This window comes from Erinaceus europaeus, chromosome 2 (genome assembly GCF_950295315.1).
Source record: "Erinaceus europaeus chromosome 2, mEriEur2.1, whole genome shotgun sequence".
NCBI lineage: Eukaryota > Metazoa > Chordata > Mammalia > Eulipotyphla > Erinaceidae > Erinaceus > Erinaceus europaeus.
Genome location: NC_080163.1, coordinates 130865804 through 130880084, shown reverse-complemented (window position 1 = coordinate 130880084; position 14281 = coordinate 130865804). Strand labels below are relative to the sequence as shown.

The 14281-nt window shown below is 37.6% G+C and overlaps 1 long non-coding RNA gene across 1 annotated transcript in view; it reads left to right on the top strand.

Moving 5' to 3' along the window:
* Positions 1 to 615: 615 nt before the first annotated feature.
* LOC132536976 (uncharacterized) overlaps positions 616 to 14281 on the top strand; it is a 199946-nt gene continuing 186280 nt past the window's right edge. Inside the window, exon 1 of the long non-coding RNA XR_009548493.1 lies at positions 616 to 694. This is a non-coding gene — a long non-coding RNA (uncharacterized LOC132536976). The remainder of the gene's footprint in view (positions 695 to 14281) is intronic.

Here is a 14281-nt window from a genome sequence, read left to right as displayed (position 1 = left end):
AATCCAAATAGTGCTAGTAACCCCAATTGTTACCTGTATAAATGCACTTAGGTGTGCCCTGGCCACCTGGAGGTTTGATGTAAATGTCAGGGTTATACTAATTGTATGTAAATATGTACCATTATGTGTTTTACCTCAAACCAAGCTATTAACTCACCAGTAACATGTAAATTCCTAAGCAGTATCTTGTAAAAAGGAGAATATTTTTGCTCTACTATTATAAAAGTATACATTCCAACAATCTTCTCTAAAACAATTTCTAGAGCTCTTCCAAGACAGGTTTAGATTAAAGGTAAATGCTAGTGTTACTTTTAACACAAGCCAGTGTTCTCTGTGTTTCATGTACTAGTTCTTTAAGAAAATGCTTGTTACAAAGTAACTTATTTCAGTTATGTAGTCCCTGAGCCCAAACCAAGTGATTTGAATTAAGCTTGATTAACAAGACCTTCCATTTTCAACCAACATCTCTTGCTGGTAGAAATCAGAACAGGAGTTAGTGTTTTGAGGTCCGGAGTCAGTGATTTGAGGTCAATTCTTTGAATTTACTTGTTGGTTCTGAGGAGGCCAGGGGGCAGGCCCTCTGAAAGCAGAGCCAGGCATGTTTATAAACAGCAGCAGCAGCCTGTGGCAGGAGCTGAGCCTGAGAGCTGGTGTTTCCAGTAGCCAGTGAAGCAGAATCTCTGTGGGGAACATGGTAAGTGTCTGATTTCTCCTCAGAAAACCAGAAACCACCCAACCTTTGTATTTGACCTCTTCTGATTCAGTGTTGCGTTTATTGACAAGTAAGTCATCTCAGTATTGATTTTTGGAGAAGGAATAAATTTTAAATGTGTATTTTCAAAATGAGCACCCATCCAGCAACTGTAACTTATCACTTAAGAAAAAGCTAAAGCATGAACAGTGATTTTTTTTCCTTATCAATGGTAGTTTTCAACTAATTGTTTTCTGACTGTAATTTATTGTACTTATACTTTCTTTGCATATGACATAGACTGAAACTATGGGTTCATATGCTGTGTCTATAATTTAAAAGACTTTTTGCATATCCTTTTTTTACTCTATGAATTCTATTTCCAAATTTGAATAAAAGGTATAATGTAGCACCCAGCTTTCACTTCAAGCATATTGTAATGCCTTTTTTTAAATAAATTTTTAATTTTGGGGATTAATGGTTTTTAGTCAGAAATAAACTACAGTAACAAAAAATAAATACAGTAGTTTATACATGTATAACATTTCTGAGTTTTCTAAATAACAGTTAAACTTCCTTTAGGTCCTCCTCTGCCATCATGTTCCAGGACCTGAGCACTAACCCCCCCCCCCTTCCCAGAGTTTTACTTTTGTGAAATACACCAAGACCAGTCTAAGTTCTGCTTTGTGATTTTTAGTTTTCAGCTTCTTTTTTTATTGTAATGTGTTTGAAATTTAGAGTGAAAGCTACTTTACTGAGTAGGCTAATATTCTATCCAGTTGAGTATCTTCTGTACTATAAACTTTATCAGGGTTCTTTAGGTGCAGAATGATACAAAAGGAGGAGTGTGAATATAAACCAATTCACTTGGGGTAAGAGTATGTTCATATCTCCAGGTGAAATTCAGTTGTGTAGTAGCAAAATATTTTTGTGTGTGTCATTAGGAATTTTGTGTCCAAGATTCAAATTAATCTGGAAGCCTGGAATTTCCAATGATGTAAATTGAAATTTATAGGGCTTCTGACTTTTAACTCACTGGTAAATCTATCTACAGTTATTTATTTATTTATACCCTTTTGTTGACCTTGTTGTTTTATTGTTGTGGTTATTATTGTTGTTGTTATTGATGTCATTGTTGTTGGATAGGACAGAGAAAAATGGAGAGAGGAGGGGAAGACAGAGAAGAGGAGAGGAAGATAGACACCTGCAGACCTGCTTCACCACACATGAAGTGATCCCCCCTGCAGGTGGGGACCTGGGAGCTGGAACCAGGATCATTCTGTAGGTCCTTGGGCTTTGCGCCACATGCACTTAACCCACTGTGCTACTGCCCGACTCCCACTAATCAGAATTTATCAGCGGTTTTATTAGAATCACTTGGGACTTTTTTTATTATTACTTAAAACACTAAAAACAATACATACTGAAAACAGGAGGTAGATTTTTAGACCAATAGTTTCTTTCACTGATACAGAGCTAATATGACACAAATAGCCAATATGCATATTTTATTATTTTTTATTTTCTTCTACCAGAGTTCTCATTGGCACTTAGTGCCTGTACTGTGTACTAGCAACTTGTTCTTCCACTCTTCTCCTTTTTCTCCTCCTCTCTCTCTCTGTCTCTTTCTTTCTTTTTAAAGAGACAGAAATTGAGAAGGAAGGGAGAGAGAGAGGAAAGAAAAAGATACATGCAGTACTGTTTCACCATTTTTGAAGCTCCCCACCCTCTCTGCCGGTGGGGCCTGGGGATATGAACTTGGGTTCTTGTTCATTGTAATGTTTGTGTTCTACTGGGTGTGCCACTGCCCAGCCATCAAGTAACCATGTTTTAAAGCGTAAAATCGAACTTAGTGAGTGTCGGGGTTCTCCCTGACTAGGAGGGGAGATCTGGACCAGCTGGACCCCCCTTCTGGAGCTGAGCAGGAGGGAGAGTGTTGACGACTTGAGAAAAGACACCACACCAAGTCGGGAGTTCTGTCAAGGCAGTGACTCGCTTTATTGAGAAAAAGACCACTTTTTATAGGCAGGGGGTAGAGGCAGGGATGGAAAGGTAGGGTGAGATGACTTTAGAGGTGTTGTGAGGTGGCATCACAGTCGGTGGGGCCTATGCTCTTTATGCATCATCAGCTGGAGGGCAGAGGTGAATTCAAGCACTGCCTACAGGAAATGTGTCACTCTGAGGAGGTTAGTGACAGTCAGTGGAATGTCTGCTGGGCCTAGATGGGGCCAAGCAGACCCCAACAAGTGAGAGGTGAGAGTGGAAATGTAAGCTGGGGAATAATTTCCACTAAAATTATAGTAAAAGTTCTAGGTGCTTATAAAATAACTAGAAGGCAGGAATAGAACAGCTGAAAAAATGATTTATTCATTTGTTTGCTTTGCCTAGTATGAGCTTTTTCCTAGAATTCACAGTATAAAGATAAAAAAGTAAATGCAAGAGATTTAAATATATGAAATGCGAACAATATCTAGAGAAATTTGAAAGGTAAGGTTTCTAGAATAGTGAGCTTGGTTTTAACCTGCACACAAATAAGTAACCAGTAATTTGTTCCATCTTTTTAATAGTTGTTTAACAATAGTGTCCAAGATGATAAGATTACAGAATACAGTTTTACACTGTACCCACCACCAAAGTTCTGTGGCATTCCTTGTACACCCCTCATAACCTTCATAACCTTTTCTTATACAGATGATCTGTGGTTTACATTGAGATTCTCTATTTCATTTATTTATTTATTTATTTATTTATGTTTTATAAAATGAAAACCTTGACAAGAACATAGGAGAAGAGGTAAATTTCCACACATTGCCACCCCCCCCCAGAGGTCCATATCCAATTCTCTCCCTTGATATCGTCCCTATTCTTTATCCCTCTGGGAGTATAGACCCAGGGTCATTATGGGGTGCAGAAGGTGGAAGGTCTGGCTTCTGTGATTGCTTCCCCACTGAGCATGGGCTTGGCAGGTGGATTCTTAATCCCAGCCTGTCTCTCTCTTTCCATAGTGGGGCAGGACTCTGGGGAGGTGGGGCTCCAGTTTCTAACAAGTTTTCATGGGTTCCAGTATTGCTAGTCCACAGACCACATTTTGAACAGTGAGATTTAAACTGGTACATGCCTCTGAGTTGCTTTACATGTTGTGTGACCAGTAGAAGAGTCATTAAATGGGAGCTATTATGTGACTTTCCTAATAGTGGCCATATGCAATATTCTAGTATATCTATTCAATAGTATAACTTAGCTGAAAGAATTGGTAAATTGGGAAATTTACTAGCAAAGGTAATGAAGTACTAGATGACATTAGTCATACAGGGCTATGTTAGCATCTGACCTAATCAACTTCAGTAGCGAATTTATATTCATAAATAATGCATTTATGCTTGTTACTGAAGGATTGGTGTAATTTACCAAGATCCATTATAATTCCCTGTTTTCATATCAGAAGTCCTATTTTGCTTCTTATTTCTGGGCCACTGGGCACAGGACATGGTCTGCATTATCTCTTTGCTTAAATTTATGTTATTTTATCTGCCTATTTTAAAAAGATTCCTTTGACTTCCATGGAAATATTCCTTTGCCAAGTACATATTCTTGCACCTCTCCACACAAATTTAATAAGGGGAAGAGGGTGGGGGTGGGAGGGCTTCTGGTTTGTGCTATATTCTATACTGTTTTCAGCCAATGGAAATAAGTATGCCTTGAATTCTTTTACTTTCTAGTGACTCTCAAACTTATTAGGAGCTTAGGCCACATATTATGTCAATCAAATCAATCTTTAGGATAGGACATGGATTTTTTTCAAAACTGCCTGCAGCCAAGTCTGAAAGCCTATGTTGTAAAGGACTCTGGTCCATTGTGTGTACATTGGCATCAGTGTTCCTATCAGCTAAAGTCACAGTCCTCTGCAGAAGCCCTTGCATTGAAAGCCAGCCTGACAACACTAACTTTGCTGTGTGACATCTCACAAACCAGTCTGACTCCACAGTGACCATTACTTTGCTTGACCACCCTTGATCTCTGCAGGTGCCTCTGCCTTCATCTATATTCTTCTTCAGTCATTAACCTATTTCTAGAAAGAAGTTCCAAGTTTTCAGTTGGAATAATTACATTTAGGAGCATTTGGAAAGTTGTTTTCATGAGATGTAAAACAAAGCCATTGTCTTTCATCCTCCATTTTCCTTGAAATCTTTTTTCTTTTGCCAAAAGCAGTCTCTCAAACGGTCATATTTTGCAATGAAAAGTAATTAGGAACATCTCAGGGGAAAACAAACTGTCAGTTGTCCTTTGCCTACTAGGATACATTGAATGCCACCACTTTATAAACGTTTTTTAAAAATTTACTTTTTGGGGGTGTGGGTATAGCATAATGGTTATGCAAAGAGATTTTCATGCCTAAGGCTCTCAAGTTCCAGGTTCAGTCCCCCACACTGCCATAAGCCAGAGCTTATCAGTGCTCTGGTAAAAAAAAAAATGATACTAAAATAAAATAAAAATTTACTTTTTTTCTATTCATGTATCTAAGAAAGAAAATAGGAAAATCAGTAAAAAATATATACCTTAGTTCAAACTATTTATTTGAAAGTTACACTACTATTGACATACCACTCTGAACACTCTTGATCTTATCTGAAAGTTATACTATACTCACCCCTACTGCTTACTAGAAATACACATTTCAATGAAATAGGATTATTTGACTCTTGTTGGATTTCATTAGTCTTCTCTGTCTGCCTTATATTTTTATCTCTTAATGTTTCTCCCAACTGGACAATCTCAGTGCTTCTTGTTAGGATTTCTGTTAATCATAAAAATGATTAGTGATTTCATTCTAGTTTATTGAAATAATTGTTTAGTAACTATCATAGATTGTAGATGGTAGAAACCTAGTAAGTTAGAGACTTGACATTCCTGGCTATGTTGCTGTGCACAATCTGTCAGATGTCTGACAGTAACAATATAATGTGTGATAAGTACTTAATAAATATTGAGATTTAAAAAAAACCATTTTATTTATTTATTTATTTATTTATTTTCCCTTTTGTTGCCCTTGTTGTTTAACATTATTGTGGTTATTGATGTGGTTGTTGTTGGATAAGAGAGAGAGAAATGGAGAGAGGAGGGGAAGACAGAGAGGGGGAGATCAAGACAGACACCTGCTTCACCACCTGTGAAGAGACTCCCCTGCAGGTGGGGAGCCAGAGGCTCGAACTGGAATCCTTTAGCCTTTGTGCCACGTGCGCTTAACCCGCTGTGCCACCGCCCAACTCCCAATATTGAGATTTTAAACCAAAGGCCAAGAAGAACACAAAAGCATAGCTGGGGAGGGGATGCAGTGGTGGAATATAGGATGTAACAGGTTTCTGAGTTTGACTCCTGGTACTGTGTATGTTGGGATGATACTCTAGTTTTCTTTTTCTCTCTCAGATAAATAAATGCATATTTAAAAATATTAAGTAAAAGAAGAGCACAAAAGATAAAATAATACTGAGTTTCAGTTGTGACTTTACTTTCAACTGGACCCTGAAAGATAAATAGAATTTTGACAGAAAGTCATGGAAAGGAAGGGAATCATGACTGAATAAAAGTGCTGGGGGTGAGGGCCTTGGGTAGGGTGTTGAGTCAGTTCCCCTTTCATTTTGCACAGATGTGGAGAAATTGGATAAATGAAGAGGGAGATTAAAATTGTACAATTTCAGTCATTTCCTCAGCAGTCATCTCTCTGAAGGTTGGTTCTGCAGCTGCTGGCAGGTGGCCAACTCACTAAGTCCTCTTAAATTGACAGAGAAGCCAGATAAATATCCACTCTTGGCAGCATTTCCCTGACAGATGGTCTGTATTCATGGTGTAATCCAAGACAACAATGGTAGAGCTAAAAACTCTCTAGCCTAGCATCTCCTAGTTATTGCATGCAATATGTAACTAGGATTTCAATGTGCTAGCAGTTACTGTGGTGGAAACAAGGGAGATGAAACCACATATAATAACCAAGAAATTGCATCCACATCTAAAAGGGTGAATGTATTTGCGGATGTGACATAAAAAAGCTCTTTCTGGCTTAAAGTGCAAAAATATAAGACAGTAAGCATAACATACTTTTTTTTTCAAGATGAATGCTAGCAACACTTTTCTGACCCCAAGTAAAATGAGAAATACATAAGCTATGAAGAAATTTCATTCAGTAGCTTTTCAGGTCCCTTGATAAGCCAGTTAAGTTTTAGTGCCAGGAAAAATTCAAACAAAATTTAAGTGTCCTCGATGGCTGTAACTAATTGTAGAGCTGCTTTCTGACACTCCTTTTGCCATGTTCAAGGCTAAAGGACAATGTGACATAGGCAAGAATCGAAAATGGCACGGTTAGGCACCTTGATTTAAATTGGTTTCTTGGGCATGCCACTCCATCTCAGTTTTAGTTGTTTTTTAAACAAGACTTTTCTGCTAATCTAACACTTATATGGGGCGAACTTACTATGTAATAGCAAAATCCACTTATTTCTATTCCCCATAGAATGACTTAGAAACTTCAAAACAAATATAAGAGGTAAGTTGAGCTTCAGGTAGAATTATGTTGCAAGGATATTACTAGATTCCTTGTAACTATGAATATCTCTGAAGATAGTATCATTGCTGAACTACATAAACTTGAGGAAAGTATGGGACTTCAGAAGAAGTAAAGTAGACTAAAAAGAAAAAAAACACCTTTGATGTTTTTCAGACTGGTTAGCAGCATGACATCATATATTATCATAGCTGCCAATTTTGGCAGTAGGAGCTGTTTATACCTGTATTCCCAGAAAAATTTACAAAGTATACTTCCTTTTAAAAGAAGTCATGATCCATAGTGGAATCAAATGATTTTATATTCAGTTTTACCTGGGAATTTAATTGTACCTGTCTTGCCCTTAATTCTAATTATTTGTCTCTAGAATTGTTGCTTTAAATTGATATGATTGTCGCTACTGCGTATTAATGGGAAATTAAAGAAGAGATGAGATTCTTCACACACCTCTCTCTGAAATAGTTTTATAACTAAGACAAAAAAAATCATCTTAGGGTCTTAATTGCTGAGTTAAATAACAAAGTCACATACAAAGGGACTTGGGGCCTTGGGCTATCAGAGATAAGGAACCTCCAGTGAGGTTATCTAAGATCTGCTCCTGATTATTATATAATCCATGTCTTTAGGGGAGGAGAAGAATGATCTTTTTGGGAGAAACATTTTTTATTTCCTTCTTTCCCTTTTTTAAAAATTTTATTTATTTATGAGAAAGAAAGGAGGAGGGAGAGAAAGAACCAGATGTCAGTCTGGTACATGTGCCACCAGGGATTGAACTCAGATCCTCATGCTTTGAGAGCTTGATGCTTTATCCACTGTGCCACCTCCCGGACCATGCACCTTTTTTTTTTTTTTTTAAAGATTTAGTTTATTGGCTTCATCTGAGAGAGCTGTACTTGTAACAGAGAAACAAGCCAGAGCACCATTCTGGTGCTTGTGGTACCAGGGATCTAAATTGGGAACTTAGGGCATGCAAGTTTGATGCTGTATCGGTTGAAGTATTTCCCTGGCCACAGAAACACTTCTTTTAATCTCATTATTGGTCACAAAACAGGTGCCAGAATTGGAGATAGGGTAGTGAGCTCATATGCTTCAGACTTCCCACTTCAGATCTAACTGTTAACCACTAATAAGTGTCTGCCTTAGGGGGATAGTCAGTATCTTCCAACTACAGGCCACCACCAACATACTTTCAATTACACAAAGCTTTATTTATTACTCATTGAAACAAAAGCCAGCACACATGATGGAGAATTGGGTTGTCTCAGTAATTGCATGCTAGAAAAGACTTTTAATATTTGAGTTTGAATTTCTGTAAAATGGTTTGGAGGAAGGTTTAAAAAAGCAGGACTTTGTTCTGGATTAGAATTGTCAGAATACTGAAATTCTATGATTATAAATCTTACCTAGTGACTAGAGTGATAACTTGCTAATTATGTAAAAAGACTTTCATGTCTGAGGTCCCAGGTTCAATCCCTAGTACCACCATAAACCAGAACTGAAGGGTGTTCTGGTAATAAATTAATCAATCAATAAATCAATAAATAAATCTTGACTAGGAGTGAAGAGTGAAGCCTATCGTGTGATCAGTAAATAAATGGCAGTTACTGATATTAATTTCAGCTTCAAGAAATTTTGAGAGTCTTGTTTGTCTGCATGTTTGTTTTCACAGTGCTTTCCATCTGTACTCAGGCACATTTGGAAGATAGTAAATATGTGGAGCGGGTGTTCTCATTTTGTCACAGTGACTGGAGAGCCTTTTCTACTATTGTTGTTCGGTGGCAGTTAATGATGGAAGAGATTACACCTGTGAGTGTCAGAGCAGCCTCTGGAATCCAGGGCTCCTTTCATTATTTCCACTAATGGTATGAACTATGAAATAAAAGTTAATGTATTAGAGTTACATTACTACCCAAGTAGGGTATATAGTATATAGTTATTTTTGTTCCCCACAAATGGTGGTCAGGGTGCCTGGTTATCAAGATAATACAGGAAATATTTAAGGATCAAGTGAGTCTGAAAGGAAAAAATGAGTTTTGATTTTACTGGCAACACTTCTCTGACATTTATGTATCCTATTGCCAGATTGAGGACCTGATGTAAATTACTTCAAGAACCACTTGACCCTCTTAAGCACTCAAAATTTTAAACAGAGTTAGGCTGTTAGTGTTGGTGCTAATGTAAAGCAGAGAAAGTGAAAAATGAACAGTAATAGCACCTGACTCAAAAGAAACTTTGATGTTGCTTTGAGAGAGGAAGTTCTAGCAGGGGAGTACAGCTACTCTCTACCATAACTGAATCTGTTTTTGTCTGGCAAAATGTGGTCCTCTTCAACCAAGCACACAGCTTTTAGAGGGACATGCATAGAGCTTTGAGTAAGGAAGAGACACCCAATTAGCCAGTGTGATCAAACTGAATCAACCCTGGCAACCAGTGGGGTGACAGTTGTCTCAAACAGATTGCCTTCACCTCCTGTTGAAATTTTCGTTTTTTTAACTTTTGTTATCTTTATTTATTGGGTAGAAATAGCCAGAAATTGAAAGGTAGGGGGGAGAGAGAGAGAGAGAGAGAGACAGAGAGACAGAGGGAGAGAGACAGAGACATACAGGACTGCTCACTATTTGCAAAGCTTTCCTTCTGTAGGTGGGGACTGGGGGCTCGAACTCAGATCCTTGAACACTGTCACATGTGCTCTCAACCATGTGTGCTACCACCCGGCCCCTTGTTGAAACTCCCTCTCCCACCAATCTTGTCTACATATGGACTGAGAATTTCTCTCCCATGTTTGAATTAATTTGATCAGAATTTTGCTTTAATTGAATTTATAACATATCCTGTGTGCCTGACACCCATGCACATCCAAGCACTCCCATATGCATATTCTTTGGATGTTCCCCTCTCAAACCCTCACATCCCCATAAACACCTCCCTCATATATTTCCTATTGCCTTTCACCCCCCCCCCACTTATACATCTTTAGTAGAGCTCCCCAAACTTCCACTCACTCCTTATGTAAGTCCTCATGAATATCTCTCTTTAATGTCTGTTACAGTCATGTGTCCCCTGAAAGTGACACCACTATGTTACACCCATAGGCACACAAAACCACTTTAAATTTTTTTTTTAATATTTATTTACTTACTTATCTATTTTCCCTTTTGTTGCCATTTTTGTTGTTATTGTGGTTGTTGTAGTTATCATTGTAGTTGTTATTGATGTTCTCTTTGTTAGATAGGAAAGAGAGAAATGGAGAGAGGAGGGAAAGACAGAGACAGGGATAGACACCTGCAGACCTGCTTCACCGATTGTGAAGCGACTCCCCTGCAGGTGGGGAGCTGGGCTTGAACCCAGATTCTTATGCCCTGCGCTTAGTGCCATGTGCGCTTAACCCACTGCTCTATAGTCAGACTCCCACACAACCACTTTCATCCGTGTTCACTGGATATACAGATTAACACATGTGTATTCCTAACATGTGCCTCTGTATTCAGTGGGACACACATGTGAAAGTACATATCTGTACATACATGCGTACAGCTCCATGCACACACCAACACACACTTCAAGATTTAAAACACCTCTTCTGCAAGTTTGCTTCACCTCAAGTCACATATTTAATGAAATTAAAAGAATTCAGTAATAAGGATTATACAACAAATAAAATACTCTTGTTGTAGAAGCCACATGACCGAATCCTTTTAGATATTAGACTGCAGAAGTGTGTAGTCTGCATCCAACATACACAGTAAAACTATGCTTCTCCAGTATGCATTGGAATTAACGTTGCAGTCTCACATAAAAATAAGAGGTGTGAAACTACCTTGTCAGCAATGGTTTCATCGACACCTCTGAACAAGTTAAAGTTAGCACTGGAGTTGACATATAGAACTAATTTGATGGATGCATGTTCAAATGAAATATGTCTCAGATATTCAAAGGCTAGGTAACACTGCTAGACTAGCTGGTTGATCAGTAAATTTTTTATATAAATTAAATTATTTTTATGATATAAGTACTTAGGGAACAACCTTGGGAAAACTAGGAAATTGAGACTGTAGAAATGTTTATTTTAAAAGACAAATAGCACTGTCAGTTTGACTTGCATTTACTAAATGTACCCAGTAATATTAGATATAACTGCAATCTTATGGTTATTCTGATATATTCAGCTAGTATAGAAGAATATACTTATTTCTTTTTAGAAGCATCATTTTTGTGTTTCATGAATGGTGTTTATACAGTTCTCCAAGTATCATGTTCCCTACAATTTACATAAAGCACGAGTTACTGTAACACAAGTAGTCTTCCTTAACACTTTACCACTGGAAAATTAGAGTTATTTTTTCCAACTTAACAACTCCTCCATATAACATTGGTACAAAAATAAATGAAATTCAGTAGCTCATCTTACAGAAAATCTTGTTGAAACTATAGAAAATCCTGTTGAGCATTAGACATCAGATTACTACATTTTCACAATATATTTTCTGAAGAAAATTAAACTGGATTACAGTTGAGTGAGTTAAAATTATACAACTTCTTTTTTCAAGTTGTGATTAAAGTCAACTGTTGTTATTCATAGAAATCAGATATCATTTTAGGTTTTTCTGTTCTTTTTTATTTTTATTTTTATTTCCCCCAGGGTTACTACTAGGGCTTGGTGCCTATACTACAAACCCACAACTAGCTCCTTGTCGCTGTTTTTCTTTGCTTTCTTTTTTTTCTTTCTTCTTTTTTTTTTTAAATTAAATTGGATAGAGAGAAATTGAGAAGGGTAGAGGAGATATTAAAGAGGAGAAAGAGAGATGCCTGCAACACTGCTTCACCACTGAGGTCAATCTTCTCTTCTACAGATGGGGTCCAGGGGCTTGAACCCAACCCTTGTGCATGATAACATGGGCACTCAACCAGGTAGTCCACCACTTGGGCCTCTTGACTTTTCATATTATAGTTAAAAACTTCTCAAACGGCAGACTGGGAGTATGGACCGACCAGTCAACGCCCATGTTCAGCGAGGAAGCAATTACAGAAGCCAGACCTTCCACCTTCTGCAACCCACAATGACCCTGGGTCCATGCTCCCAGAGGGCTAGAGAATGGGAAAGCTATCAGGGGAGGGGGTGGGATATGGAGATTGGGTGGTGGGAATTGTGTGGAATTGTACCCCTCCTACCCTATGGTTTTGTTAATTAATCCTTTCTTAAATAAAAAAATTAAAAAAAACTTCTCAAACACAATTCATATTAATGTCTAGAAATTACAGTGTCTATTGAGCTGCCACAAAGGCGTGCTATTTACGTAATTAACAAATATCTTTAGGTAATACCTTGATATCCATGGATAATTTATTTCTCAGATGGAGCCCACAGACTTCACCAGATTGCCAAAAGGGTCTATTGATCCACAGGGTCAAGAATTCACAATATAGATGAATTTGCTGGAGTCTTTGCTATTGATTCAGTTGTTTTCAATAATAAAATGTAGAAATTCTATTGATCAAGCAGTGTGGGAGTATTTATCAAAATTCAAATACTCCAGAGAGTAGAAAAAGGACAGATGGAAAAGAATAGGAAAGGTTTCAAGGGAAGGGGATAGGGTACAAAGTTCTGGTGGTGAGAATTGTGTGGAACTGTATCCCTCTTATTCTATGGTCTTATAAATATTTCCATTTTATAAATAAAAACTTAAACAAATGAAACAGATGAAAATAATTTTTCTGCATATATAAACATCATAAAATTGTCTACTAATAAAGTATAAGGTATAAAAGAAGACATAAGTATACCCATTGTAGAGGAGGAAAAAAAAATTCTGTCTGTCTAGTACATGGCTAAGTCTTCCCCTGTTAAGTTTTTTAAAAAGATGGAATAATATAAAACAAGTAGGCAAGAAGATGTCTAGTAACAAGCATGCCTTCTTTATTTAAAATGATTGTTATTTTTATTTAATTTGTAATACTCATTTTCCCTTTTGCTGCCCTTGTTGTTTTATTTTTGTAGTAATTATTGTTGTTATTATTGATGCCATTGTTGTTGGATAGAACAGAGAGAAATGGAGAGGGGAGGGTAAAACAGAGGGGGAGAGAAAGATAGACACCTGCAGACTTGCTTCACCACCTGCAAAGTGACCCCTCTGCAGGTGAGGAGCCAGGGGCTCGAACCTAGATCCTTCTGCCTGTCCTTGCGCTTCGTGCCACGTGCACTTAACCCACTGCAGTACCGCCCGACTCCCAATGCCTTCTCTATATATGACAGACATTCTGGAAAATAAAAATTAGCATAGAAACAATGAAGTTTCTTTCTTTGTTGCATCTGGGATGAAACTAGAAGACATCATGCTAAATGTGATAAGTCAAAATGAAAAAAACAACTATAGAATGATCTCACTTGTATGTGGGACCTAATAATTACGGGGCAGGGAGGCAGAAAATAAAGTGAAGCATGGACTGGGCATGATGTATTACATCAAAACAAGGAATTCTGGTTGGGGGTTGGGGGGTATTGTAGGCCAGGGTGGAAGAGAACTGTGGGTTGAGTACATAATGAAATTATATACACGTGACACTGACTGCACTGTAATACATTAACCCCCTCAATAAAAAAGTTTTTAAAAATCTTTCTCTCTCTAGCATAAGCCACTACCTTGAATAGTACTCAGATAAAGATAAAAGATACTGGAACCTTAAGAGAAAGCCACTTAGAGGAGGAAACGCACAGCAAAAGAAAAAAAATGTGAGAGATTTTAAAAATATTTCTTATTTATAAATATTGACAAGACTATAAGATAAGAAAGGTACATTTCCACACAATGCCCACCTCCAGAGATTCATATCCAATCCCCTCCCTTGATAGTTTCCCTATTCTTTATCCCTCTGGGAGTATGGACCTAAGATCACTGTGGGGTACAGAAGGTGGAAAGTCTGGCTTCTGTAATTGCTCCCCCGCTGAACATGGGCATTGGCAGGTCAATCCATACTCCCCACCTATCTCAAGAGAGAGATTTTTTTTTATTTATTTAAAAAAGGAGACATTAACAAAA